This window comes from Podarcis vaucheri (assembly GCF_965113315.1).
Source record: "Podarcis vaucheri genome assembly, chromosome: 10".
Classification (NCBI taxonomy): Eukaryota; Metazoa; Chordata; class Lepidosauria; order Squamata; family Lacertidae; genus Podarcis; species Podarcis vaucheri.
The window spans coordinates 36,533,564-36,560,865 of record NC_138748.1 but is presented as its reverse complement, the minus strand read 5'-3'; the positions used below and the strand labels follow the sequence as shown (position 1 = coordinate 36,560,865).

General features: G+C 39.8%; 1 long non-coding RNA gene across 1 annotated transcript in view; it reads right to left on the bottom strand.

Annotated features, from left to right (window-relative positions):
• LOC309542326 overlaps nucleotides 1-26,951 on the bottom strand; it is a 257,491-nt gene extending 230,540 nt beyond the window's left edge. The window contains exon 1 of the long non-coding RNA XR_014224203.1: nucleotides 26,940-26,951. This is a non-coding gene — a long non-coding RNA (uncharacterized lncRNA). The remainder of the gene's footprint in view (nucleotides 1-26,939) is intronic.
• Nucleotides 26,952-27,302: the final 351 nt, after the last annotated feature.

Here is a 27,302-nt window from a genome sequence, read left to right as displayed (position 1 = left end):
CATGTAGTTTCCAGTGAGTTTAGTTCATTGAACTTTGAGGTGCTTGCTTCTGATTTCGTAGTTCTAATTCTTACACTGCCCAGAAAAGAGCAACTTCAGCCAGCTGAAAAGCAAACTTTAATCTTTTAACTAGGAAGGAAAACAATCTTGGAAAGCAATGTTTCCATTTAAACTGCTAACTCAGGAACTCCATCAAGGAAAAGCAAAGAAGGAGCTGGCCTCTTCCTGATTTGTTTTGCATTTCCTCTGACTTCCCCTATGCTAATCTGTCACAAACAAACATTAAAGCCTCATTATCACCTCATTCACTCACCAAAGCAAGGAGGGTCCACCAGGTCCATGGAATCATTTCTCATGCAATGAAGTCCTGGATCCCAGCTCCCTTGTGCTCTCCCTGTGGTACATCACTAGTTATAGCTATAGGGATTGCTGGCTAATATCCCAGAATGGCTGGCTAATGCTATATTCTGTTTGGGATGCCTCAGTTCTCTCTAGTGCAGGGTATTGGATTGGTTTCAAGGGCTCATTCCACCTCTACATTTCTAAGGTTTTATGGGTTTAGTTTTTCTTTCCCCCAAGAGGAACTTTATAAATATGATCCCCCAACCCTAACAGATAGCTGATCCAAGCACTGGTCTCAAACCTAGCATAGTCTGAATCAAAAGCAGGTTCATTTTGAAATATCAAAAAGCTCCAATATTCCAGCAAATACCATCTCCAAGAACAAGCCCCTTCCAACAACAGAACATAATTTAGAACATGCTGTTTCATCTGCTAGATTTCAATTAGTATTTTCACAGGCTTATTTTATAAACAACCAGGCACAATATGCTACACATTTGTCATGTTTTACGTTGCTTTTCATAATGATGTATATTTTAGCACTTTCCAAATGTATATGATTATGTATTTAACGCCAACATAAAAAAATTATCATAAATTTGAAATGTAGAAGTCTAAAGCTGCAATTTTTATTCGTTCTCCTATGCTGTTCTTCATTTACATTTTTGTAATCCATCTGAAAGAAATTTCAAATTATTACACATTTTATCATACAAATGAGTTCAAGGTCTGGAAATTAGCAGAGAAGCAATTAATATGCACCAATCATTTCCCTTTCAGTAGCTGTGAAGGGCTGAATTTGAAATATCATATGATTAAAGGGCACCTTCCCCCCACCCCCCACCATGCTTTGATTAAGAGTCTAAAGATCAAATCTGCTATTTCATAAATCTATAGAACTGGCACAGTCAATAGTTCTGCTTTCTCCACGACATAATTTCCCAAAGATTTGTACAAGGATTTGTATAATTTTTACAAGCTATTCAAAACCTGTCAGTAGGCAATATGTCTCCAATTTAACAACTTGCAGTGTGGAGTGAGTTGGAAGAAATATTAGCTGCACATTACAACTAGCAGGTTGTCCAAAGATCAAGGATCTAGAATGCATGCAGATAATTCAATCCCAGCAACTCTTTATCAAAGATAGACTGCTCCATATATCTTTCAGAGGGGAAGTTTATGAGGTTCTTTAATAACTTCTCCAGTAGTGCAAGACCTTATCATGTAAATTATTCTGTGAATCTTCATTCTATAAATATACAGAATAGCCCCGTTAGCTGCACACAAGGATGAGGAAATATAATTATACTTTCACTTGCTCCTACCTGTAAATGAGCAATTACCTGTGTTTTATCCTTGACCTTTTGTGCTTTTTGGTCCATGAACATTAGTATGACTGGAGAGTATCTTTCTTCAGAATAAAATACAACGCAAAGCTTTAGCAGCTTCAAGCAACACACACACTCAGGTTTTAGGACAAGACAAGCTGTTTTTCTTTCCTTTTTTAAAAAAAATATGAAGGGGATAGCTCATCTTCTACAACTGAATCTTGATAGTCTTAAAGCAATTTGAGAACAGAAAATTAAAAGTGCTTATAACAGAAGGAATTTTCCACGTAAACATTGTGCTTTTGCTAGAGTGTTTTCATATGTGTCAGGTGATAAGCTGTATGACACTATATCGTGTTTTTATCTCCTGTTATTTAGATCATTTGGACATATCTTTTTCCATATGCATTATTTATGTAGGCTGCAGGATCATAAATAACAGGATGGAATAATATGAATGCTGTGTTACAGCACATTTCCCCCCCAATGCAGTGTAAGAAGATGCAAGTATCAGGCTCTTTTGCATTGCATTAATTGTGTGCATTAAGACCAATAAATCTTCATCAGGAAAGTATTAAATACATCTGGGAATGTGACACAGACTTAAATGCGCCTGGAAATGTGACTAAAACCCTGTTAAGAAGAAAATTCATGTGATCCCTAAAGAGGTGTCCCAGCAGCGGCTACAGGAAGCGACAAGTGTCTTTCTTTGAGGACAACGATACAACAATGACCTGGTGTTGGATTCTCAATTCCCACTGCTAGAAAGTATCTGGGGCCCTTGTCCTACTGATGGAAGTTTTCCAGCACTGGTAAGGCTGAAAAGTGTGTGTGTGAGACACACACACATACACACCCACCCACCCACCCACACACACACAGAGAGAATGGCAGACTGGGGATGTGCCAGGAAAAGCCAATTGGCAGACTAAAATATGATTGATCCAGAGCCTGTCTTTGCATGCAGCTGAAGGCCCTAACTCACTGAGGATTTGAGACCCTTTGGCTACCCTTACCTGGTTCAGCCAGCCAGTCAAAGTCGTTTTCTAGGGTTTGGCTATTGCTGCATGCTGACATCTTCTCGGAGCCACAATGTGTTCCCCACCAGACATACTACCACTCTCCTAACACCCCCCCCCCCATCATCATTGTCATCATTGTCATCATCATCATCATCACAAAAACAACAGTGCAATCCTATGCATGTCTCCTCTGAAATAAACTCCATTGAGTACCATTGGACTTGCTCCTAAATAAATGTTCATAACAGGGATAGCTTATATTGTGTCCTCCAGAAACTCTTGACTCCAGCTCTGCATGATTATCTGTTAAGGATTAAATGTGGATCATTGACTAGTCCACTGATAGAAATACTAAGATACAATTGTTCACTTAAAAAAAGTTGAATGGTTATTGCTCAACATGATTTACCACTGATATTTTCTTATACCATTACCATGGAACCCAGAGTAATTAAAGGGAAAAAAATCATAACATTTTAATTTGTCTGATAGGAAGTTTATTTGTTTTGTGATAATGAGGAGGAGTCTCTATATTAATTACTATTATGCATCACTGGTCTTATTGACAAGCGTAAATTAGAAGCTAATTCAATTTTGTGGCAATGGCCTCTAGCTTTGCAAAACAAAGCACACACGTCATGCAGTCTCGCCTTGCACACCAAAGACTGCCATGTTGATAAATGTGTACACAACTAAATTAAGCACAAATTACCTCATTTTGTAGGAGGTTGCATTCTTCACTCACAGTGACAGAATGAAGAAAAGTTTCCTTGGATTTGTTTTTGAATGAATCTGGGGGTAGTCATGCCAACTAAAAAAAGAGAAGATGCACATTTTTATTGTTAATTTCTGTTGTACCTAGGCTTCATTTTTTGTTTTTTGTTTCCACATTTGTAGGGATAATTTTGTTAGTTAATAGAATGTTCTCTTGAGGAATGGTTAAAGAAAACTAGGAAGGCTGACAAAGAGGTAATAGCAGAGCCAGCCCTACTGTTAGGTAGAGTGAGGCAACCATAACCAGCAATTTATTTTGTGTTTCTGAGAGGGCCGAAAATTGTTACTTAATTAATTTGCTATTGCTGTATATTTACTGCTGGAGAAATTGATTTTCTGTCTCAAGAGGCAGACTTGGGTACTGTTCACATTGACTCAGGGGGTGGGGTGGGGGGCAGCAGAGATAAAAATTTGTTGCTCTGTCTTGAGAAGGAAAAAATATGGGCTTCATTATGGGTCCTATTGCATGACTGAGGGGAATAACAAGGCACTAGGCATTTCAGTCTCACCTCTGTCACCAGGCAGTCCAAATAATGTTTCTCCCCCCTCCCCCGCAAAAGCTAAATGGTGTTCCTTCTTCAAATCATGAAGTTTGAAAAGTATTCACATAATGTTTACCTATTTCCAAACATTTATTCTGTTTTTTTCTATTCTGCAAAGAGGGTGGGGTGTAATTCACAGTCCTTAGAGAGTACACAAACAAGTCCCTGGCCCCACATAACATGGGGGTATTAAAGGGAAAATAAAATATACTCCGGCATTATAGCTGCAGAGGTGATCAGAAGCAGAATTAACATGAAATAATAGGTGTTTGGACCCAGGTGACTATTCCTGTAGTTTGGTTTCATCATTTAATACCCTCAACAAATAGCCAATGGCTAGATGCAGATGTGGGGAATATTGTGTTAATTTCCCAGATTATAACACTAGAGCTTCTTCTCTGTTTTTTAATGTTCCTTTCATACATCATTACCTGTTGTGTTATGGAACCGTGGCTTTTTGAGCAATACACTGGCATGAGGTGCTCAATAAGCATGGTGTGACACTACAAATATCATTGCACAATGTCTCTACTCTCCTACTCTTTCTGCACATGTGTGCTTCTGTTTCCCATGATTCCTCCATGATAACAGCAGAAAAGAAATTTATGCCAGTATACCATCTCAATTTCCATTACGATTTGGTCCAGACTACTGGCTCGTTCTTCAGTCCTGCTTCCTGGCTTGTTCTTCAATCTTGTCCTCACTTGCTATTTGGTCCTGACTATTGGCTTTGTCCCACAACTCTTAGTTCTTGGCTTTCAGCTCACCTCAGAGTGCTGCCCTTATCTCAGCCCTGACAAACAGTGACAGCCTTAACACCTGATCCACTTTCCAACTGAGATCTCTTGTGGGTTTATGGGTCCTCATTTAAAAGGTTTGCTTGAGCAGCCTTTTAAGAGTAATAATGTAAGCGTATATACACCTTCACCCACCCTTTCCATTTTTGACAATGTCTTAGGAGAGCTCATTCTGACCCCAGAGACTTTTTAAAGTTTAAACTTTGATGCAGCTCCAGCATGCTAAATTGAGAAACTCCCAGACCAGACACCCAGGGAGCCAGGAATTTTAGATGAATAGAACCCTTAATGATCAGCTTGACAGAATGTCATAGAAGTTCAACATTGCTTCATTTGTATGAGAAAAAATCCTCTTGATTCTCAATTGATGTCCTGCTGTTGTATTTTAATGAACAGAATTTTAACTTCTTTTCATTTTTTCTTAAAAAGAAAAATCTTTCCTTTTTCTGTACAAAAGTGGATTGACAAAGATATGTTTTATCTTTGAGACTCACTAGGAACATTTTGTGACTATAGTTCCAAATACATCTATTATTATTATTATTATTATTATTATTATTATTATTATTATTACTATTATTATCCATTGCAAGATTCAAGGCTGGAAACTCACAATGGGTAGAAGAAGATCATGAACATTGATTGACATATTAGATGTTAGACAAAGGATGCTAGATACAGACATTTGTGATTGCACATTTTCCGGACAGAGGGTTGAATCCAATGCAATCATTATGTGAACAGACGATTTCCACTTGTACAACAGAATTTCTCCTCCCCTTCCTCTCCCTGCATAGTCCCCACCCCTCAGATGTGCTCTGGGGAATTGGAGGAGCCAGTAGAGCAGTTATGGGAGATATTTTACAAGGAAAGGGGAAGTTCCTTTGCATGAGCAGAAGTTATGAGTTTTTCCACTTATGTAATGAGTTTCTTGATGCAACCTAGAAAATCAAGAACCAAATGCCAAGAATACATACTAGCATCAGTAAACCTTTTAAAACTGTACTTTAAAAAATAATAATTCATTTTTTGGACAAAATTCATATACATTTAAATAATTTTCAATTTATACATATCTGAGATCTGTACTTTTTTTCTTAATTTGGCTTTTTCCTTGCTCCAAACCACAACTTTATTTGGCTGCAAACCACCATGATCATACCATCAGAATAAAAATCTGATCACGGTTAAAGAGGCAATGTTGTTGGGGGTGTCGTGTGTGCAGAAAGAGCACACAGCTTCACTCGTCTTAAAAGAACAGCTGTTTGAATTGAATTGTCCTCTCAGCATGTAAGGCTCAATATCTGCCAAAATACAGTGTTCACAATGAACCTTTTTAGCAGTTTTTGCACTGTGAATACCATGAGGGGCCTGCCTTCTGGCAACATTTATGGCACAACATAAGTGCTAGGAAGAAAGGTTTGTTTACACTAAATATGAATCACACTTTTCTGACTATTCTGTGGGTTTGAAAGCTATCTCACTTACTGCCAGAAGAATGAATAGGGGGGGTTATATGAGCCTTGTGTCAAAAGATAGCATGTAGTGAATATTTCTGCCTTCTGCTTTTACCTGCTGCATGTACAAGTCAAGTGTCCATTCCTTTAATAGACTCTTCAGAAAGAAATCATTCCATTTCATTTATGTGCAATTGTTTTTCAATGCGGCTATATTGCTTACTATCATTCTATATTATTTCCAGCAAATGTGATGAAGTTAGTATTCAATCAGACTTAACCCTAACATCCTGGAGCACTAGACTACCATTATTATGGACCAATCTCCTCTCACTCCGGCTTTTCATCATCAACTGAGTACTTGGATTTTAGCCAAATTACCCACAATTGAGGCTGTGGATTGGAATATCAGAAATTTCCTTTCAACCTCTTTACTTTTGTTTCTTCTGCTGACAATTAGATGATTAGCAAAAGCTCAGGGGTTAATTTATAACTCTTTGGAAGAGTTCAGATCCTTTGCAAAGACTCCAAAAGTAGCTTTTAATTACTGTACAAGTTAGCTGGAAGAAGGAGTGCAGGTACCATAATTAAAAGCTATTGAAAAGGATTTGTAAAGGAGATGCCTCTTGAAAGGAGCTCTGATTTAACAGAACAGCTTTGGAACTGGTGGGATATCTGCATACAAGAATCCACATATGAACTAAAGAACTTATTTGTACAATGCCTAATAAAGGTTTGATTTCAAACATCAAACTAAAGAACTGCTGGATCTGAAATAATGAGTTTAAATAGACCAGGGATGGAGAAACTATGACCCTCCATATGTCATGGAACTCCCATCATCACTGACCATTCACCACACTGACTAGAACTAAAGATAGCTGGAGCCCCAAAACATTCAAAGAGTCAGAAGTTCCTCTTCTCTGAAACAATGCAATGTAGATGCATGGCATGAAGCTCTGGTTGTTTCTACAAGCCTTCATAACTTGTCTGAGTTTACATAAAACTCTAAAATGCGTTCTCACATTGAAGGGTTTCTAGCACAGAGAATGTTCTTTTATTTATCAACATTGCAGACTTTGATTAACTGAATTGATATATACAGCATACTGTATATACAGTAGTGGACCTACATTTTGGGGAGCCCTGAAGCTTGAAATGTCACGGGGTCCCCTTTGAAACCATCAGCGAGGTGTGGGTAACCACTGTCAGCTTTGTCAATGAGGTTGTTCCACAATTGGTCACCACACCTTTACACCTGAGAGCAGCAAGGAAACGTTTCTCCACGCCAGAAGAGCTGGTGCTTTTGTAAGTACAGCTTGGGGCCAACTTGGGAGAAACGGGAAAACATGGCAGATGGCCAGGAGGTGATTCAAGCTCCGTTTGAACAGCTTGAGGAACTCACCGCCCAAGCGTGGAATACCTGGGCAAGATGGGTGAGAGCGTGGTTCATAGCCACGGAAGTTTGGGACATTTCCCAGAGGGAACCAGTGCAACTGGTGGACAGAGATGCAGGAAAGCTGAAGTCTGTTTCTCTGGAGGAGAAAATACAGAGGGAGAAAGCTATGAGAGCTGAGATCTGCATGTTGAGAGCAGGTGTTCATGCTAATTTGCAACATCACCTGGAAAGCATTGAATCTGCGTGTGAGGCCTGGAGTGTGCTGAAACGTCTGTGTGAAGGCTCAGCAGGAGGCCTAGGGCAGATGGAAGCTGAAAGCCTAGAGATGGCTGGAGCCCCTGTTCCTGATGATTTAGCCTCAAGGAGTGCTAGTGAGCAAGTCGGGGGGGCGGAAAGTTCCAAAGGCAAGTTTGAACAGTTTTCCACTGAATCTGCTGGAATGGAGCGGCAGTTCAGGGGGGGGCGGATCTGGCAAGGAGTGCTTCTCCGGAAGAAGGAGAAGGAGGCCAGCTGGGAGGAGCCCCAGGCAGTGTTTTTCCACTGGATTTCGTCGGTGCTACGTGTGTGGATCTCACGGTCATTTCAAAAGAGACTGCCCACAGAGAGCAGCTGCACAGGAAGGCTTCAAGGACACCTTCCATGGAAATCAGTCGGGTTTCCATGGGAACCAGTCTGGAAGGGGAGGTCAGCGTGGGAACGCAAGAGAAGGACGAGGAAAACAACGTCAGGAGACTTATCAAATCACGGCTAGTCTGGCATTGGCTGAAGACAGCCGTGGGACAAGCCAAAAGCTAGGTTTTGTTATTGACTCTGCAGCTAATCGCAATTTGATTCCAGAGACACCTGCTGTCGAGAGGTGGAACTGCACGGCAATTCCTGCCGGGAAAACTGTACTGTTTGCAAATGGACAGAAAAGAAATATGACTAATGCTGTAAATTTGCATTTTTGTATTTTACAGGAAACGTTGGAGTGTTGTACTGTTCCTGGGATGCAACACTGTCTTTTATCTGTGCCTTATTTACTGAAAAAGGGATTTACGGTTTGTTTTCAGGGTGATGTGTGCACAATCTCCAAAGGAGGGAGGATGCTTGCCAAGGTTAAAAAGGGGCAGAATGATCTCTTCATTCTTAAAACGTCTCTGGAGGGTGGTGGGAAGGTTGAGAAAGCACAAGCACTGCGTGCTACAATTCCCAATCATGATTCATGCGTACATGCTTGGCATACACGTACAGCTCATAGTTCTCTTGAAGAACTACAGGTGCTGCCGGAAGTTTCCAATGGTTGTAAGATCTCAGAATGTGGACATGCTGTAAGTTGTGAAACTTGCAAACTGGCAAAGGTAAAAGGATGCAGTTATCCAAAGGTTGAAAGGATAACAACAAGGCCTTTTGAACTGATTCACATAGATTTGTGGGGTCCTGTAAAGGAACCAAGTCTGGGAGGGTCAAGGTTTCTGCTCTCGATGCAGGAGGATTTTACTCAGAATTCCTGGATACATGGCCTCAAATCCAAGGATGATGCAGCGCAGCTGATCAAAGGGTGGATTGAGGGGGTGGAACAAAGGTTTTCCACCAAAGTGCAAGCTGTCACAAGTGACAGAGGAGCTGAGTTTACAGGTTCTGCTTTGCAGAAGTACTTTCGCAAGAAAGGGATACGTCACACAGTGACTTCACCCAATGAGAGGGGAGTGTCAGAGCTCAAATGTCAGGCTCTGGTTAAAACTGCACAGGTGTTGCTGGAAGACTCTGGGTTACCTCCAAGGTTTTGGCTGGAGGCAATCAAGTATGTAAGCTTCACCTGGAATCGCACCTACAATTCCATGGTAGGGGACACACCGTTTGGTTTGTTGCATGGCAGGAAACCCCAGATTCATTTTTTGCGTATGTTCGGGTCACGTGCGTCTGTGCCGGTACCTGCTGCTTTGCAGGGGCCAGATGGATCCAAGTTCCGAAAAATGATCTTCTGTGGGTATGAGCCAACAGCGAGTGCATGGAGGTTTGCATTTCCATCAGGTGATCAGAGTAAGTTACTGATCAGTAAACACGCTGAGTTCTATGAGCAGGATAAAAAGACACAAGCTGCTGTCAAGCGTGATGTTCTTTCAGAGTGTCTCTCAGAACAGGAAGATTCTGAGGGGGAGGAAGGAGAGGCTGAATCTGATGATGACGATCAGGTAACTGACCAAAGTCAGGAACAGGAGGAGGTATCGGTAGTTTCTCCACAAGTTGTAAAAAGGGAGGCCAAAAGTGAGCCTAGTTCCCCTGTGAGTGTAATGGAGAGGATTCGAAAACGTTTTAAGTCAGAGGGGGAATTCCGTGATGCTGAGGACACATTTCCTGGTGGCAGTGAGTCAGAGGTAACATCTGAGTTTATGCCCAGAAGGTCTAGTCGCACAACAAAGGGCATTCCACCTGAAAGATACCAGGCAACATGTGCGTGGGCGAGATTCGCACAGTGTGATTCTGGGAGTGTTGAAAGGGTTCAACAGGTGCCTGGGAAAGATGCTGGGAAGGAGCACAAGGCAAAGGGTAAGGTGTTGAGCTCAAAAAGGTCTTGTCAGAAGGTGCAGCAAGGGGGGGTGTTGAGGTTGGAACTTAACGGGTTAAGTTCTTCCCATGATGCCACACCATTCTGACGTCAATTTTGGAAGCTTGGGAGGAGCTTGGGAAGAGTATGCCAGTCCCACTCGGTACTTTGTGGGGAAAGGATGCAGTTTTGTCATGGCTGCAAATAGTCCTGGAAATTCCTGAGAAATGTTGGAATAAAAGCTGTAAATAGACAAACCTGGACTGTGTGTGTTTGTCTGGAAGCCAAGCTACATGACAGTTTTACACCGCTGTGTAATCTCTGCTACGGCGTGACTGAGAGATCGGAGCAGAGCGTGCGGCAGGAGAAGTGTGCCGGGCAGTAAAGAGCTAATTGAGGATCGTAAATCAATTAGCGGGAGTCGCGCCAGATCAAACAAACTGGACAATCTGTGCTACGGACTGGGGTTGTTGAAATCTATACAACCAAAAATCAATCAATTTGAATTCTGCCTCTCAAATTGGCTCTACTAGACCCAAATGCTTTAAGCAATGTGGACTAGAATCACTTCTCCCCGCCCCCCGGGATTAGGTGCCCTGAAGCTTAAACTTCATTAATTTCATAGTAGAGCCAACTCTTAATATATACATTCATTGTATTGCTTTTGTTAACCACATTTAGAGTGGTAAAACTATTCAGTCTTATCCATGAGCTCATTCCATTTTGATTTTAATCAAAGACCTGCTGTCTATTTATAAATAGAATGTCAAGGAACACAGCTGCACTTCCAGAGCAGTTATTCAATGTATGTTAAAGAAATAAGGGGGAATTCTAAAGTCAAAGAGCATAGCTTATCTAGAAGTAATCAAATAATCATATATAATAAAGCAGAGTGGCTTTACAATGCAGAACAATACACAGCAATATTCAGTATTGCCTTTGCATACACTGAGTAGTATCCAGTTGTACGCTGGGTGGGGGGAATCCGACAGTGGTATTGTTCTGTGCACTGTTGTGCAAGAGCTAGCAGATGACTACATACAACATAGACAACTCATTGTTGCCCATCGTCTTGTACTAGATGTCTGCAAACGGTTACATGATACATTGTTGTAGCACTCATTGGTACATTTTGCAAAACTAAGAGATTGAGCAATGCCTAATGCTAAAAGAAGCACATTGCTAGATTATCACATAAGGAGCAGCCATTTGCAGAATACGTCATCTTTTTGCACCGGGCTTCTCTGGACGCAACCCATTTATTTAACAGTTGTTATGACCCACTGATTATAGTAACGATGCGTTTCTACACATGAAAACAAAACATTTCATATAATATGATCTGATTTAAAGTTCCATGGTTACTCTGACACAAAACTGCCCCTTCCACTGAAGTAAATGAAGATGCTCTTTACAGTCACAGAGCCAGTTCCAATTGAGCTAGAGTTACTTGCGACATTCCCATTGAAAGCAATTAACTTGTTAGTAACAACTGACTTGTTCAGTGGGTTTCCCTGAGACCTATATATGATTGGCATTGGCTGGATTCCATATCAGAGATTCTGTATGTGTGCTGGAACACCTGAGTGTTCAAATGCTTCTGAATCCAGATAATTGTCTGCAAGTGAATAAAGATTTCACTCACTGCGCTTAAGAACAGGCGTTTCCTGAAGGCAACCATATTTATTTCAAAATTACTGCAGAGCAAGAAGGATGAACAACAATCTATCAGCAATAATGATTTTAGATTACTTTTCCAAAGGTTTAATGACATGGCTGTTTGCATTTGAAGGATTTTCTTTTTATCTCTGAACCTTCATGCAAAAAATTAAATTCCAACTTACATCCCTAATTAATTAGTCATAAAACTTTTCTTTTTGTCGCATTACATTACTAGAAGCTGCACTGTAGCTTACTTCATTTTATAGACACTTTAGAAACCTGTATTCTGCTAACCGTGTGGTAGGAATATAATTTCTTTCTCTTGCAGTTGCTTGGCAACAAGAGTTCAAAATATTTCCTGTTGACCACAAACATAGAACTATGTGCTCTCAAAAAGGGAAGAAACACATTTTTCCATATTAGGAGTAGACAAATATTTATTTGCAAATGAAAGTGATTTTTTTATATAAAAAAGAGAGGAACCAATATTTTATTAGCCCCTTTTCATTTAACCCACATAATTTCCATTCTATAAACATATGTACAGTGAACATTAGTATGCTTACAGGATGGAGAAGGATGCTCCATAAATTAATGAGCATTAATAAAATTTGCAACTGTCTATTGGCCTTATATTTTCAATATGTTTCAAATTCTCCCTTCACCCAGGGAAGAGTGGAGAAGGAGATTAAATGCCATCTTAAAGGAAGGGGCCAACTAAACAAGCAGATATCTTGGCTATCTTTAATGACACGTTGCACAAATGGAAATGTCTATAATATATATGGAATTTGTAAGAGGGATAGCTAGCCCCAGAGACTAGGATTGGGAATGGAATACATAGAAGGTATATTGTGACTGCACCATCTATTGACAGGGGGCCTGATATTTTTTCTATTCAATATCAGGAAAACATTTTAATGACTTCTACCATATTATTAAGTCTGGACACATCCATGTATCTCAATCAATAAACCAATCAGAATACTTTGCACACTTCCACTACCTCTTGGGTTTATCCCTACTATATAAGACTAAGAGAAAATTCTGGCAACTTCAGTTGTAATACATACTAGGGTTGTTCAGTGGTTTGTGATTCATCCCAAACCTCAAAGGGAAGCTGGGTACCTCAGAGAGATTTTGGACTTGTCAGGGGCTGGGCAGAGGAGGAGGAGTGGTAGAGACTGCCTCCCCATCCTAACCCTTCCAGGGAAGAGGAAGAGGAAGACAGTATAGATTTACAGCAGTGGTTTGTGGGAGGTCACACCTCAGTGTTGAATGGTTTTTCTTTAAATGTAAAGGTTCATCATTGTTCCACTCCATGTGTATGTCTTTAAGGGGCCAGAGCAAGGGCCAGAGCAAGATAACAAGACCCAGCTTTACAGCTGTGAAACATAGCAGGTGCTGCTGAGTTGTATTTGATTAAGGCGTGTCAGCATTTGGGTAGAGTATATAAGCAGCAGCACCTAGCTCTCCCATTACCCTGGGGGATGGGTTGGTGGTTGGGTCATGTTTGTTTGTTGATGTATTTAGTGTAAATGGAGTTTTTGTTTTTCTTATTAAAACCTTCTTTAAGTTATTTTTGAGTCCCTTTTTAATGCATGGTCTCCCCAGCAAGCTCTCTGCAGCGGTACCATACTGCAAAAAGCCAACACTCAGAAGCAGATGAGGGGGGAATTTGGGAAATAATGGGAGAGGAGGATCAGGCAGAGCTGGAGTAGCAGCTGGCTGACACGTTGTCACTAGAAAGCATTCCAGACCCTCCATCTCCCAGAACCCGGCTGGCCTTAAAAGTAGGAGAGCAAAGAGCTCACAGACAGAGGGCACTTAGCGGCATCCGTAGAGGAGGTGATGATGACGACGGCGAATGAGGAAGTGGGAAAGAAGGGGGGTGGAGATTCACCCAGGACACCACCATTATCCAAGAGGCTAGGCTCTATAGCCTGTCTCTGTAAAGTTTGAAATAAAAAAGGACTACTTTTCCTTGTCAAAAATATGTTCTTTTATGCAGTGGTTTTTGCTCTGGGAATGGGGAGGAGGAAATTAGGCAGCTCCATGTGGTCCTGGTTAGAGGAGGCTGTATCTGATACCGGGGACCATGATTGGCTGCCACTTGCTGAAGTTATGAGAGACTAAAGGATAAACACTCTTGGGGTATAATGTTCTGCACACCCTCCACTGCAGACTCCAGGTGTAAATATGTGTGAATAAATCATATTTCAAATAGACTCAGGACTCAGTTGTGCCTTGATTTTTCCAATGGAGACACATTGCTAGGTGAGTGCCTGGAACCCCCTGAAAACTTGCCACTGCTCAGTAGAGATTGGGGGTGGCGTGCAACTTGGTATGCCAAACCTTTAAGATAAGTGACTTGGATCCTGCTTTAACAAGTTTGCAAGGATGGTAAAAGGGTTAGAGGTATAGAACATATTGATAGTTATTTAATGGTTTTTACTATAGTGGTGATAACAATGACAACAACAACAGCATCAATAATATTTATAACCTACCCTTTACTGTAAAGTCCTGGTATGATAAAGTTTCAACAATATAAAAAATACATCCAAATCCACTAAAACATCAACAATAACAGCATTATTTCTTCTGTTTGCCACTTGGACGATATGTTTAAATTGAAATGTAAATATAAATAAATTGAAGTGTAAACAAGATTTAAAATCTAAAGACATAAACAGACTTTTATTATACATTTACTTAATGTTAGATTATATAGGTTTATATATTACTTGATACTAGACACAGTGGGGCTCTTGGAAAATAAAATATGAAACAGTGAGCTGTTCCATTTGCTTAGATAATAATAACTCCAAAGGCATTAGAACCACAGATGATTTGCTAGAGTAAATTTTACATTTCTGTATGGATATTTCAAAGGTTGCATGAAATGAAGTTTCTCCTCTGATCCATATCTATTTGTAAAGGTGGGCAATTCAGCTTGCTTTATGAAATATATTCTTATGAAGCATAACAAAATCCAATTTACCAGTAAAATCCATTTAAATTAAAATCAAAGAATAATCTTTGTACGATTCACTCCTTGTGCTGTAATGATGAAATGAGATCAGATGCCCCTGCTGTAGACCTTCAGATCCTGATTACTTTTAGACCTACTCAGCAGAAATTATCCACAGTGTGAAAGCTGCAGAAAGGTCACCAATCTTGCTTTCTTGCTCAGCCAAGCTATTCAAGCAAGAAGCTTGCCCAGCCTTCAGTAATGGCGCTTTTAGATCTGCAACTGTTTTGAGCAGGGACAGTTCTCTGAAGTGACTTTATTGTCTCAATGAATGCAACACGTATCATTAGAAATAAAAATGTGCACCCATATGAATAAAGTTTGTTTGCATCCCTCCCAGCTTTTTAGAGTCAGGAGCAGCCCTACTAGTAGGCAAAGTGAGGGAAGTGTACCAGGCAGTGGAGCCTGCAGCTTATCCTTTGAACCCCGAAGAGACACCAAACTCCAATTACTGGACCACAGTCAACTCAGAGGATCAGGGAAGAATGGTGGAGATGTCCCACTGTGGCTTGTAATCCCATTGCCTTGTGGCAGCAGAACAGGCACCAACCCTTCAACTGGCCACATGCACTACTCAGGGTGTGAGGCTTTCATCTTGACTGCCTAGCACAAACTATAAAATTCTGTCCATTGCTTCAATATCTTACCAGGATGATTTTCTGCATCAGATGCAGGATTGCTAGCCATGGTGCTGAACCAATGCCTTGCCATCTATTCCAGAAACCTAGGCCTGCTGATCATGATCTTGCTTAGATCATCTCCTTCCCTTGGTGGTGGACCAACACTATGGATCAGGACAGGGAACTCCTTTCCACTGGGTTTGTGCGGCTTATATTTAATCACATAAACATCTAGTGCTCGATTTCATAGACTTTAAGATGATGACGATGACGACTATGACTGTAGTACCTTCTATATGCTCAACACTTTACTGCTCAGTTCTTGTTGGCACTGGTTCAGCCTCTACATTAAAGCCATTATGCCACAGCCACCATTTTGTGTTACTCCATGCCCTCACATAAATCATTTTGTGTTATGCTATACCTACACCCTCACATTTTGTATTACCCCAGGCCCTCACACCAGCCATTTGGTATTGTACTACAGGCTCACAGCAGCCATTTTATGACTGGCACACATGGTACTTTCTCAAAATTCTAAATGTGTCCACTGGTCCAAAAAGGTTAGCAACTCCTGAAACAACTCCCAACCGATATCTTCCTCTTTTGAGTGCATTCTGCACCCTTCAGCTAAATCAGACTTTGCCAATCTGGTGGCCTCCAGACATTCTGATCTCCAGCTTTCAACACCCCTGCCATTGTCCATGCTGATGTGGCTGAAGCATACTGGAGTCCAACACATCTGGACAGGTTGGTGAAGGCTGAGTGCAAAGATCCTCATGAAGACAGATTGGTTGATAACACCACTCTGGGAATGGTAGCTCTAGAAGGGGAAAACAGGTTTGCTAACAACCTGGGTTTGCCTGTGTGTAATGTGCAAGATGTCCCTTAACGTATGCCTAATTTCCCCCGAATGATACTGTGTTCAAGAAATTAGCTGTAAAATGGCTGTCATTTTGGCTCTCTCTGCTCCGTCCCCACTTAAGATTTGACAGTTTTAATCCTGATCAGAATCAATGAGAAAGAGAAAATGATAAACAGCCGTGGGAGAATGTTTGGAACCAGCTGGAGAAAGTGAGAGTTTTCTCTAGAAAGAAACCAGCTAAAATAGATGGCTGCAGGGCCAGGGAAGATATCAAATGGGTTTTCAAAGATGCTTAGAAGGAAAGTACAGCCAGCAGCAAGGACAGACTGAAAGTTATTGCAGGCAATAGGGAAAGCTGAGTTATCTGGCTGTGCACTTAGAGATTTTGAAATGGTAGTTTTCCTACACACAATAAATAAGAAATGAACACAAGACATCACATCTCATTAGTTCTTAAATAGTAAGTTCTTCCTTTTCCCCAATTCTTTTTTTCCTTTTGGTTAAATGCAGAAAGCAACTGATATGGGATTTGTGGCTTTTGTGTTCTCATTAGTCCCCAGCATTTTAAAAAATATACGGTACTAAATAAGAATCAAATAGAAAGCTGGCATTAGGACACACTGCTACTTGAATCACTACAGCTTTAACAGATCCATAGGAGTGAGGAATGTGTAGTTTTTTGGGGGAAATATGTGGGTTTACTCTGCTAGCACTATTTTTTTAAAACCACCACAACAAAACTAATTAACTGATTGTTATTTGCACACACTGAAGTAATGCTCTTGGGATGTTGCTAGGAAGTGAGTGAAATGTAAAGCATTTCTGAGGGTGGGGGATTTGTAGTATGTTGTAGCCCACCCTGGTATTAGTACAGATGAAAGGCAAGCTATAATATTTCTAAATAACTAAATAAATATTCTTTTTTTTTTATAAAATTTTTATTGGTTTTACAAAAGTTTTTATAACAAACAAACATAAAAAAACAGACAAACAAACAAATATAATTTCATAATGTCCTTTCATAGACTTCTTTAACAAGTTTGCAAGGATGGTAAAAGGGTTAGAGGTATAGAACATATTGATAGTTATTTAATGGTTTTTACTATAGTGGTGATAACAATGACAACAACAACAGCATCAATAATATTTATAACCTACCCTTTACTGTAAAGTCCTGGTATGATAAAGTTTCAACAATATAAAAAATACATCCAAATCCACTAAAACATCAACAATAACAGCATTATTTCTTCTGTTTGCCACTTGGACGATATGTTTAAATTGAAATGTAAATATAAATAAATTGAAGTGTAAACAAGATTTAAAATCTAAAGACATAAACAGACTTTTATTATACATTTACTTAATGTTAGATTATATAGGTTTATATATTACTTGATACTAGACACAGTGGGGCTCTTGGAAAATAAAATATGAAACAGTGAGCTGTTCCATTTGCTTAGATAATAATAACTCCAAAGGCATTAGAACCACAGATGATTTGCTAGAGTAAATTTTACATTTCTGTATGGATATTTCAAAGGTTGCATGAAATGAAGTTTCTCCTCTGATCCATATCTATTTGTAAAGGTGGGCAATTTGTAGGGGATTTGTAGTATGTTGTAGCCCACCCTGGTATTAGTACAGATGAAAGGCAAGCTATAATATTTCTAAATAACTAAATAAATATTCTTTTTTTTTTATAAAATTTTTATTGGTTTTACAAAAGTTTTTATAACAAACAAACATAAAAAAACAGACAAACAAACAAATATAATTTCATAATGTCCTTTCATAGACTTCTTTCCTCGGACTTCCCCATACCTCCCCTTTCTGCATCCTCATGTCCAAATTTTATAGCAACTTATAAATGTTTTTTCCCATCCTAATTCATCATAGTCCTTTCTTAATCTAATCTTATATTACTGCAACCCTTTCTCTCTATAAAATCTCGACATTCTAAACTTCATCAAGTTTATAATAGTCCTTAAGATAAATCTTAAATTTCTTCCAGTCTTCTTCCGCAGTCTCCTTTCCCTGGTCACGAATTCTGCTCGTCATTTCCGCCAATGTCATATAGTCAATCACTTTCATCTGCCATTCTTCCACGGTGGGTAAATCTTGTGTCTTCCAATACTTTGCGATCAGTATTCTTGCTGCTGTTGTTGCATACATAAAGAAAGTTCTATCCTTTTTTGGCACCAATTGGCCGACAATGCCCAAGAGAAAGGCCTCTGGTTTCTTAAGGAAGGTATATTTAAATACCTTTTTCATTTCATTATATATCATCTCCCAGAAAACCTTAATCTTCGGGCATGTCCACCAAAGATGATAAAAAGTACCTTCAGTTTCCTTACATTTCCAACATTTGTTATCAGGCAAATGGTAAATTTTTGCTAGCTTAACTGGGGTCATGTACCACCTATAGACCATTTTCATCACATTTTCCTTTAAAGCACTACATGCCGTAAATTTAATACCGGTGTTCCACAACCTTTCCCAGTCAGCAGACATAATATTATGACCAATGTCCTGTGCCCACTTAATCATAACTGATTTAACTGTTTCGTCTTGTGTATTCCATTTCAACAGCAAGTTATACATTCTTGACAAATTCTTAGTATTGGGTTCTAACAATTCTGTCTCAAGTTTTGATTTTTCCACCTGGAAGCCAATTTTCCTGTCTTGTTTAAAAACCTCCATTATTTGATAATAGTGGAGCCAATCTTGTACTTTGGGTTTTAGTTTTTCATGACTCTTTAATTTCAGTTTCTCTCCATCCTGTTCTAGAATCTCACAATACTTTGGCCATCCGACCTCCATATTGACTTTCTTGTGGGCCTTAGCCTCTAAGGGTGACAACCATCTAGGGGTTTTGTTTTCCAACAGATCTTTATATCTCATCCAAACATTAAACAACGCTTTCCTTACAATGTGATTTTTAAAGGCACTATGCACTTTGATTTTGTCATACCATATATATGCATGCCAGCCAAATGCGTTATTGAAACCTTCTAAATCCAAGATATCTGTATTCTCGAGGAGCATCCACTCTTTCAGCCAGCAGAATGCTGCTGCCTCATAGTACAATTTTAAGTCCGGCAGGGCAAATCCCCCTCTTTCTTTTACATCTGTTAATATTTTATATTTTATTCTGGGCTTTTTGCCCTGCCAGACAAATTTCGCAATGTCTTTCTGCCACCTCTTGAAACAGTCCATCTTGTCAATAATCTGCAAAGTTTGAAATAAAAATAACATTCTAGGCAATACATTCATCTTAATCACTGCAATTCGGCCTAACATTGACAATCTCAAATTTGACCATATTTCTAGATCTTTTTTAATTTCTGACCAACATTTTTCATAGTTGTCCTTATACAAATTCAAGTTTTTAGATGTTAAATTAACCCCTAGATATTTCACCTTCTTAACCACCATCAGACCTGTCTCTTCTTGAAACTTATTCTTCTCCATATCTGTTAGGATGACAAATATGGGATGCTTAAATGCTGTTGGACTATAACTCCCATCAGCTCCCACCACTGACTATACTGCCTGTGACTGATGAGCACTTGTTGTTGTTTGATGGGAACTTATCTTTCTGTACATTCCTTTCTCACCACCCTGGAATGTTCAGTTCACATTGAGTTCATGAGGCATCATGTCCTGACCTGTTCTTATCTATCTGTGTACATTCTTTTCTTATCAACCTGGAATGTTCAGTCCACATTGAGTTCCTGACCTGTACTTATCTTTCTGTACATTCTTTAAGTCTCGCTATATCAATCATTAGCAATTGTTTAATAAGGAGGTCTTCATACCTGTCTAACTCTGTGTTCCTTCTCCCATCCTTTTATCTATCGATGATTAATGTCTTATATGCAACCCTCGCAATGTATTTGTGTTAACCAATCAGCAACAAGCACATACGTGGCAATGCTGTAATATTCAATAAAAGGGACTCCCCGAGCCATGCTCAGGAGATGCCTCCCAGATGACACTTGCTACTCGTCTGTCGTTTATTTCAACCCAGCAGTTGTTGTTTAGTCATTTTGTCGTGTCCGACTCTTCGTGACCCCACGGAGCACGCCAGGCACTCCTGTCTTCCACTGCCTCCCGCAGTTTGGTCAAACTCATGTTGGTTGCTTCAAGAACACTATCCAAACATCTCGTCCTCTGTCGTCCCCTTCTCCTTGTGCCCTCCATCTTTCCCAACATCAGGGTCTTTTCCAGGGAGTCTTCTCTTCTCATGAGATGACCAAAGTATTGGAGCCTCAGCTTCACAATCTGTCCTTCCAATGAGCACTCAGGGCTGATTTCCTTAAGAATGGATGAGCGCTATGGTCCAACAATATCTCAAGAGCCAGAGGTTGCCCATTCCAATGCGCACACACACACACACACACACACGTATGATGTGTGTGTGTGAGAGAGGGGGGGGGACTAATTTGGATTTTTGAATATTCATATACCAGCTAAGACAAGTTCAGAACCTTTTGCATTTTTCTTTTTAATGTATCATGGCAATATGACTCTTCCTCTCTCTGAATTCTTTCCTGCATTATGTTTGTAGAATAGGTTGAAGATTTCCATTCCCTGATATAGCTTCATCATAGGAAGATTTAGCAGACTTGTCATTTGCTAGCTTGAATTCAAGAATGTGTGCCATTAAATTAGTACTTTAATGGGTCAACTACATGAGTCCCTGATGGATGCTTTAAAAATGCTGGGTTTTACATTGTCACTAATTTTATTATTGCTTATGACTGAAACAATTATAAATTACTGCTACTACATGCAAACTAATTTTTTGAATCATGGCATCCAGATTGCAGATCCTAGTACCTGCAAATTAATGATTTGTTCCTTCACTTGATTGTTGGGCTTCCCAACCGTAACACAAATACTGTACATAGTGATTGTCAAGCGCTTGCTTATTTTAAGCATGGGAATAGTCAATTTGCCCAAGACTATAATCTTAGCCACTTAATATCCAACTGAACAGACCTATTGATAGACCTACTGAAGTCTCATTGAAGTTGAGATTAGTCTCACAGAGAAGTTAATGACTATAAAACTGGATTTCTCCCTCCTCCTTATAATCCTCACATTTCAGCAAATCTCCTATCTAAATACTTCTGCTCATTTCTCTTTGTGGGTGGCTATATATTATGTGACATTAATCAGAAATTAAGCACACTGATGGCTTCCTCCAGACTAGTCCAAATGGGGTCAAATACATTGCATGGGATAACAGCTCTATTAACAACAATCTTCGTTTAAGGAGATTACTCGGGATTGGTTCATATTAACTAGCAACCCCCACTTAAGCAATAGGAGTGTGCCTGGAATTATCACTGACCAGCAGGTGGAGCTTCTCACTGTAGGCAGCTATAGCTCAGCCCTGTTAATATCTGCAGATGAAGCAGCTGTTAAATGTTTAGGAGCAAAGGCCAATAAGCAAAGTTGGCAACCCTGGGAATGGAGGAAAGTGTTCAGTTTATGGCTGGCTTTCCCTTGCATGGGGAGGGGATGATCTCTGAATCAAAGTACAAAATTGCTATTGCACAAAACAGAGGTTAGCAACTCCGATTTTTTAAAAGTGCTAATAATGTTAGTAGCAATTCACATGCTGAACCCATCCATGGGTCATATCGGTAGGTTCATAATTACCAGCTAGCACTTTTCAAGATCCTCACTAATATAAGCAGCATCAAGAAAATGTCACTAGATCTTGTAAAGGAGTCCATAATGAACTCCCTAATGACTTGTAGGGAAAATATTCACAGAATGGAAAATAAAGGATATTTTAATTGCTTAGTCTTGCAGAGGAAAGTGACAGGAAAATGAATGCCTATTAGCAATAAGCTATCTTTTACTAGATGAGAACATTCAACTTCACCTTGAGCATCATAACAATAACAGAAAGAGCTGTGGGCAGATATTTAAATGCAGGGCCTGAAAATGTTGTTGCTGGAGGTGAGGGATTTCAAAGATAGTAATTCATTTCTTCTTCAAAATTTAGCCCAAACTTTAGCCTCCCTGAAGTGTTAGTTCCCTTCACAAAAGGTTAATATGTGGAGAAGAAGCAGAATGGTGATTCTCTAGGCACCATCCCAATCTCTGTGCCTTCATTTCTCTGCTTCGATCTTCCCCACATTGGGTTAAAATCTGGCCATGCAATCCAGTGACTCTCAGATAGAGCCATTGTTCTTGCCCAGACACTGCTTGTTCATGCATTAGCCATTCATGTCAGTACAGCTCAAAGTGAAAGAGTCATGCATGGAGCCCTCTACAATCATTAAATTAGAAATTAATTGAATGCAGAGATCACCACCCCAGTCACCTTCAATTCATAGAAGAACTCATGGAGAAACCTGGGAACTGCCTTATACCAAGTCAGATCATTGTTCCACCTAGTTCAGTAATGTCTACAACGACTTGCCAGTATCATGTGGGAATGCCAGAGTTTGAATCTAGGACCTCTTTTATGCAAAGCAGTTGCTCTGCCATCTATGGGCTTTCTCCAATAGATGACAGCCTTCCATATTAACAGAGGCTCCCTTCACACATTTTAGAGACTTGGAAAAATCATGAGCACAGAAGGCTCTGCAGACAGTCACTTTCCCCAAGTCAAAAGGGTGATGGAGGGGCAAAATATTGCCCTCTTCCACACATGTGTTTATTTAACCATTAATTGTAATGCCTGAAGACAGTAACAATCACTGGTGCAGCAGCAATAAATATAAAAACAGCATTTACCTTGAACACGAGTGTCAGAGCAAAGATTATGTCATCATGAGACAGATGCCTACACATTTTCAGTTGAAATCTTACAGTGTAATGGATAAAACTTCCATTTACACTGCACTTTTCTTCCAAAAGGAATGAATTCCATTCAAGCATGCTTTTGACGTTGCCTTCAGTAAGAATAGTGTCAGGCTAGGGCTGCGTACACATTACTGGTTCAAAACACAGGTAAGTTGTTGTTTTTCATTTCACATTGAAGCTGGTTTGGGGGGAAACACATAAAAAGGATAGATGTCTATTGTAGCTAACATCATAAGTATAATTTATTTAATTCACACTGAAATGGGATTGTCTGTGTACTGGTGAAAAGGTTTAACATGGGAAGATTCTACTGAAGCTAAAAACAGCAAAAAGAGCTCTCTCTGAGCTTTAAGTAGTTGGTAATTAACTGATTCTTGTCATTTAGCAGCTAGCAAGTGAGTGTTTTAACCTTAGATCAGATGACAAAGGTATTGAATTGCAAATTGCTATTTTGAAGAGAGTTGCATTTGTTTCTTTGGTTCCAAACTCCATGGAATGAGGATGTAAATGAAGCTCTCCAGGAAAACAGCTCCAGGGAAAATGGAGGCTGGAATGGGGGAGAGACAGAGTTACTGTATGATCTCAACCATGTTTAAAGTTGTTTCTGAGAAGATGCTGAGCCTGTGCTGGATATGGAACTGTTTGGATGTTTCATTTATTGGTTTTTTATGGGTTTGCTTTTTTTGAAGTTCTGCAAATAAGCTTAAAATAATATTTCCATGGGTCTGGACAATGTTTTCTTCCAAAAGGAGCCAGTTCTTAGGCTTCCAGTCACTTCAGACTGCACAATATTAATATTTGCAATATACACCTCTTACCAAACCAGTAGCAGGAACGCCTTGAATGCAGAAGAAATGGGAGTGTGTTCAGAGCCTTGTCTTATATGCATTACAAGATTATACATGCAGAAATTTTATTAATCACTGCTGAAATAGAACCTCATGGAGGAAGGGGGGGAGAGGGAGTTGCTTAGTAATAAATGGAAGTATTTTGAAGTCCAACCGTTTGAGATTAAGAATTCAGAATAGTATTAAAATGAAAGGATTTCTAGACAATCTACAGAAAAACAGGAAGAGTCCAAGAAAGTACCCATGTAAGTCTTTTTATCAGGAAGTGCTGTATAGCTTTTCCTTATCTAAAGGCTCTAAACCTGCAATCCCATGCACATTTATCTGGGTGTAATCTCACTCAATGCAGTGGAATTTATTTCTGGATAAACTGCATATGATTGGTTGTAAACTGCAGATAATACAACAAAGGGGTATATTGGCTTCCACCATGCAGAATTCAAATTCAGTGCTTGGATGTGGACCCAGGTTAGACAGATAACTCTGTGCATGAATTATTTCAGCTTTTTTACTTTGATAAACCTGGCCAGTCAGACACAGGATGATCTGAGTTGTAAAACTAATAAGAAAGGGCAGAACCTTTTCACTGGTGCTTTTATGTTTCCTGTAGAGAGCCAGCATGGCAAAACTGATGAACTGTAGATTAGCATCTTTGCAATTTGCAGAGGAAAATACATAGGAAAGCTTTTGAAGTTTCTCTTCTGGGTTGCTTCTAGTAAGTATTTTTGTATTTTTCACCCATTTGTGGAATATTATTTCAGTACAACAAACCATATACCGGTACTTCTTCCACTAAGGTACAGCAACAACAGCAACAACAACAACAACAACAACAACAACAACAACAACAACATAGTGCTATTATTCCCATTTTAAGCAGATTGAGGATTCAGTCTTGCCCCATTGAACTAAGTTGCACTTACTTGTAAGTAGACATTCATCAGATGCTGTGGTACTCATCAGGATGATTGGTTGATTTTTCTTCACTAATATGCTCCATTCAAACTCTTGAATACAGCCCAGGAAGCTAATGGTTTGTACTCTGGAGATAGGTGAGGAATTTCTATGTTTGAATAAGATCTTCATCAGCTGGGCAAATTCCATGAAGCAGGGCCTCAAATCCCTTCTCCACCCACTTTTCATCTTCATAGAAGGATCACAGTTGTTAAAAGAAGAATGTTCTTGGGCTTTAGGACCTCCCTCTGTTATGGGGTAGTGATTCTGCTTCTTTATACAAGTGCTTCCATTGGTACCTGTGCTCTAGTATATATTTGTAAATGAAGCAAACATCACATTCCTCTCCAACACACTTTCTCAGTTGTCCAAAACGAGTAGAAAAATAAAATAAAATAAAAAACAGGAAAATCTCACATTGTTGTTCATTTTCTGGCACATCTTTCTTCCATGAAAGATGCCTATAGTTATTGAAAGTGAAAGTGACAAGTCTGCACTGAACAAAGACAGTTCAGTGAACCAAGAACATATAGATTCTGGTGTAAGTAGCAGATGGAGCAGCCCTTTGTTGAGTAGATCACTTCATACCATTTTAATAGCTGGCTAAGTAAGCAGCTATTTGTTCAGTAAAGCAGACATTCCATCTCCACTGAAATGAATGCTGGCATAGTGGCAACTAAATTGTATTTTGAATTTTCCTAACTCAACTAATGTAATATCAGAACATTTCCTAGGTGTTTTACATTACAACAATAAGCAGAGGGAGGCTTTCAAAATAAATCAGGAGTCTGAGGACTTTGAAAGGCCTTTTGCATTTTATGCTTCAACTAATTATGCTTTCAAATTAATCAACTGAAATAAATGCATCTTTTCTATTTATCATTGCTAAATGCTAAATATGCCTTTTGGGTGATGTTTTTAAAAGAGGCTTGTTGGAATGCTAATAGGACAACGTGAGTAGGGAGGTTCAGGACTGTAGGCTGTGTGTTCCAGTGGCATGCAGTCAGTGGACTAGTCCCCTAAATGTTCCCTTGCTGCCTCCCTCCCAAAGCTTGAGAAGCTTCTTCCCAGCTTAGGGAGAGAGGTGCGATGCTCAACTGCATGACATCAAATGTGCAAGGCCCCCCTCTCCAAATCACCATTGCGAGCTGGCGCCTAACTGTTCCCCTATGAAAAATTTCACCACACTCCACTGTAACAAACATGTATGTTTTCCAGAATCTCTGAGACACACCTCTCACTTCTTTTTTCATTTACACCACTGGGTTTTTCCTGTTTGTGTGTGTTTCCATAAGAATACTTACAATACAACAAGAAAAATGGAAGGAGGATAAATGGCAGGGAGATAAGCACTGAGACATGGGTTGCTAACCTATGGTTGAAATCAGGGATGGGGAACCTGGCACCTCCCAGATGTTCATGGAATACATCTGTCATTGCTCCTGTTCATTGGCCCATACTGTCTGTAGCTAATGGGAGTTGGAGTCCAACAACATCTGGAGGGTAATAGATTCCCCATCCCTTCCTTAGGTTTACCCTCCATTCTCCAGTTCTGCTCCTGTGAAAATAGCAATTGCCTTCTGAGGAACAAGACCAAGTCTTCCAAAGGCTGCTTTCTCATGTCATATTCTTTGAAGGTCCTAGTTTATAATTTATTTCTGTTTGCAGTCTGAAAGAAGCACATACCAAGAGATGATTCAGAAGGGTCTGTGTATCACCTCAGATGTTAGGAGGAAGCATCACTTAAAAGTGACTCCTTTAACATTTCCAGCACACTCAAAGAGGGTAAAGGTTCAGCTATTCCTGTTTGCTTGGTTGCAGCAGTAAGCTCTTGGGCATGTGGCTTTGCACATGTGGAGAGATTTTGATGTGGGGTTATAACAAACTATGAAATTCCCCAAATGCAGATTGAAGGCACCCCAGCCCAATGAGTGGACTGCTGAGTTTTCTGTCAGTTCTTACAAAGCCACCCTGGAATTCACACTTAATGAAATGGCTATGAAAGGACTAGCTGGTCTGGGATGCCTGAGAGATGCATTCACCATTGCCCAGCTCTTGGGAAGTGGGGGAGGCTGTACACCAGCAGCGGGTGTGACCACCATGCACCCTAATTTCAAGAACTCCACAAAGATTCCCAGAAACTGTAGTTTGTTAAAGGAATCAGAAATTACAGCTTTCTCATGGCAGAACTACAGGATTCTTGGGGGGGGTGTGTGCTTTCAATGTGCTTTCAATGTATGATGTATATGCAGACAAGGAAGGGAGATTATTGCCGCTCGAACAATCTAATTATTGGCAGG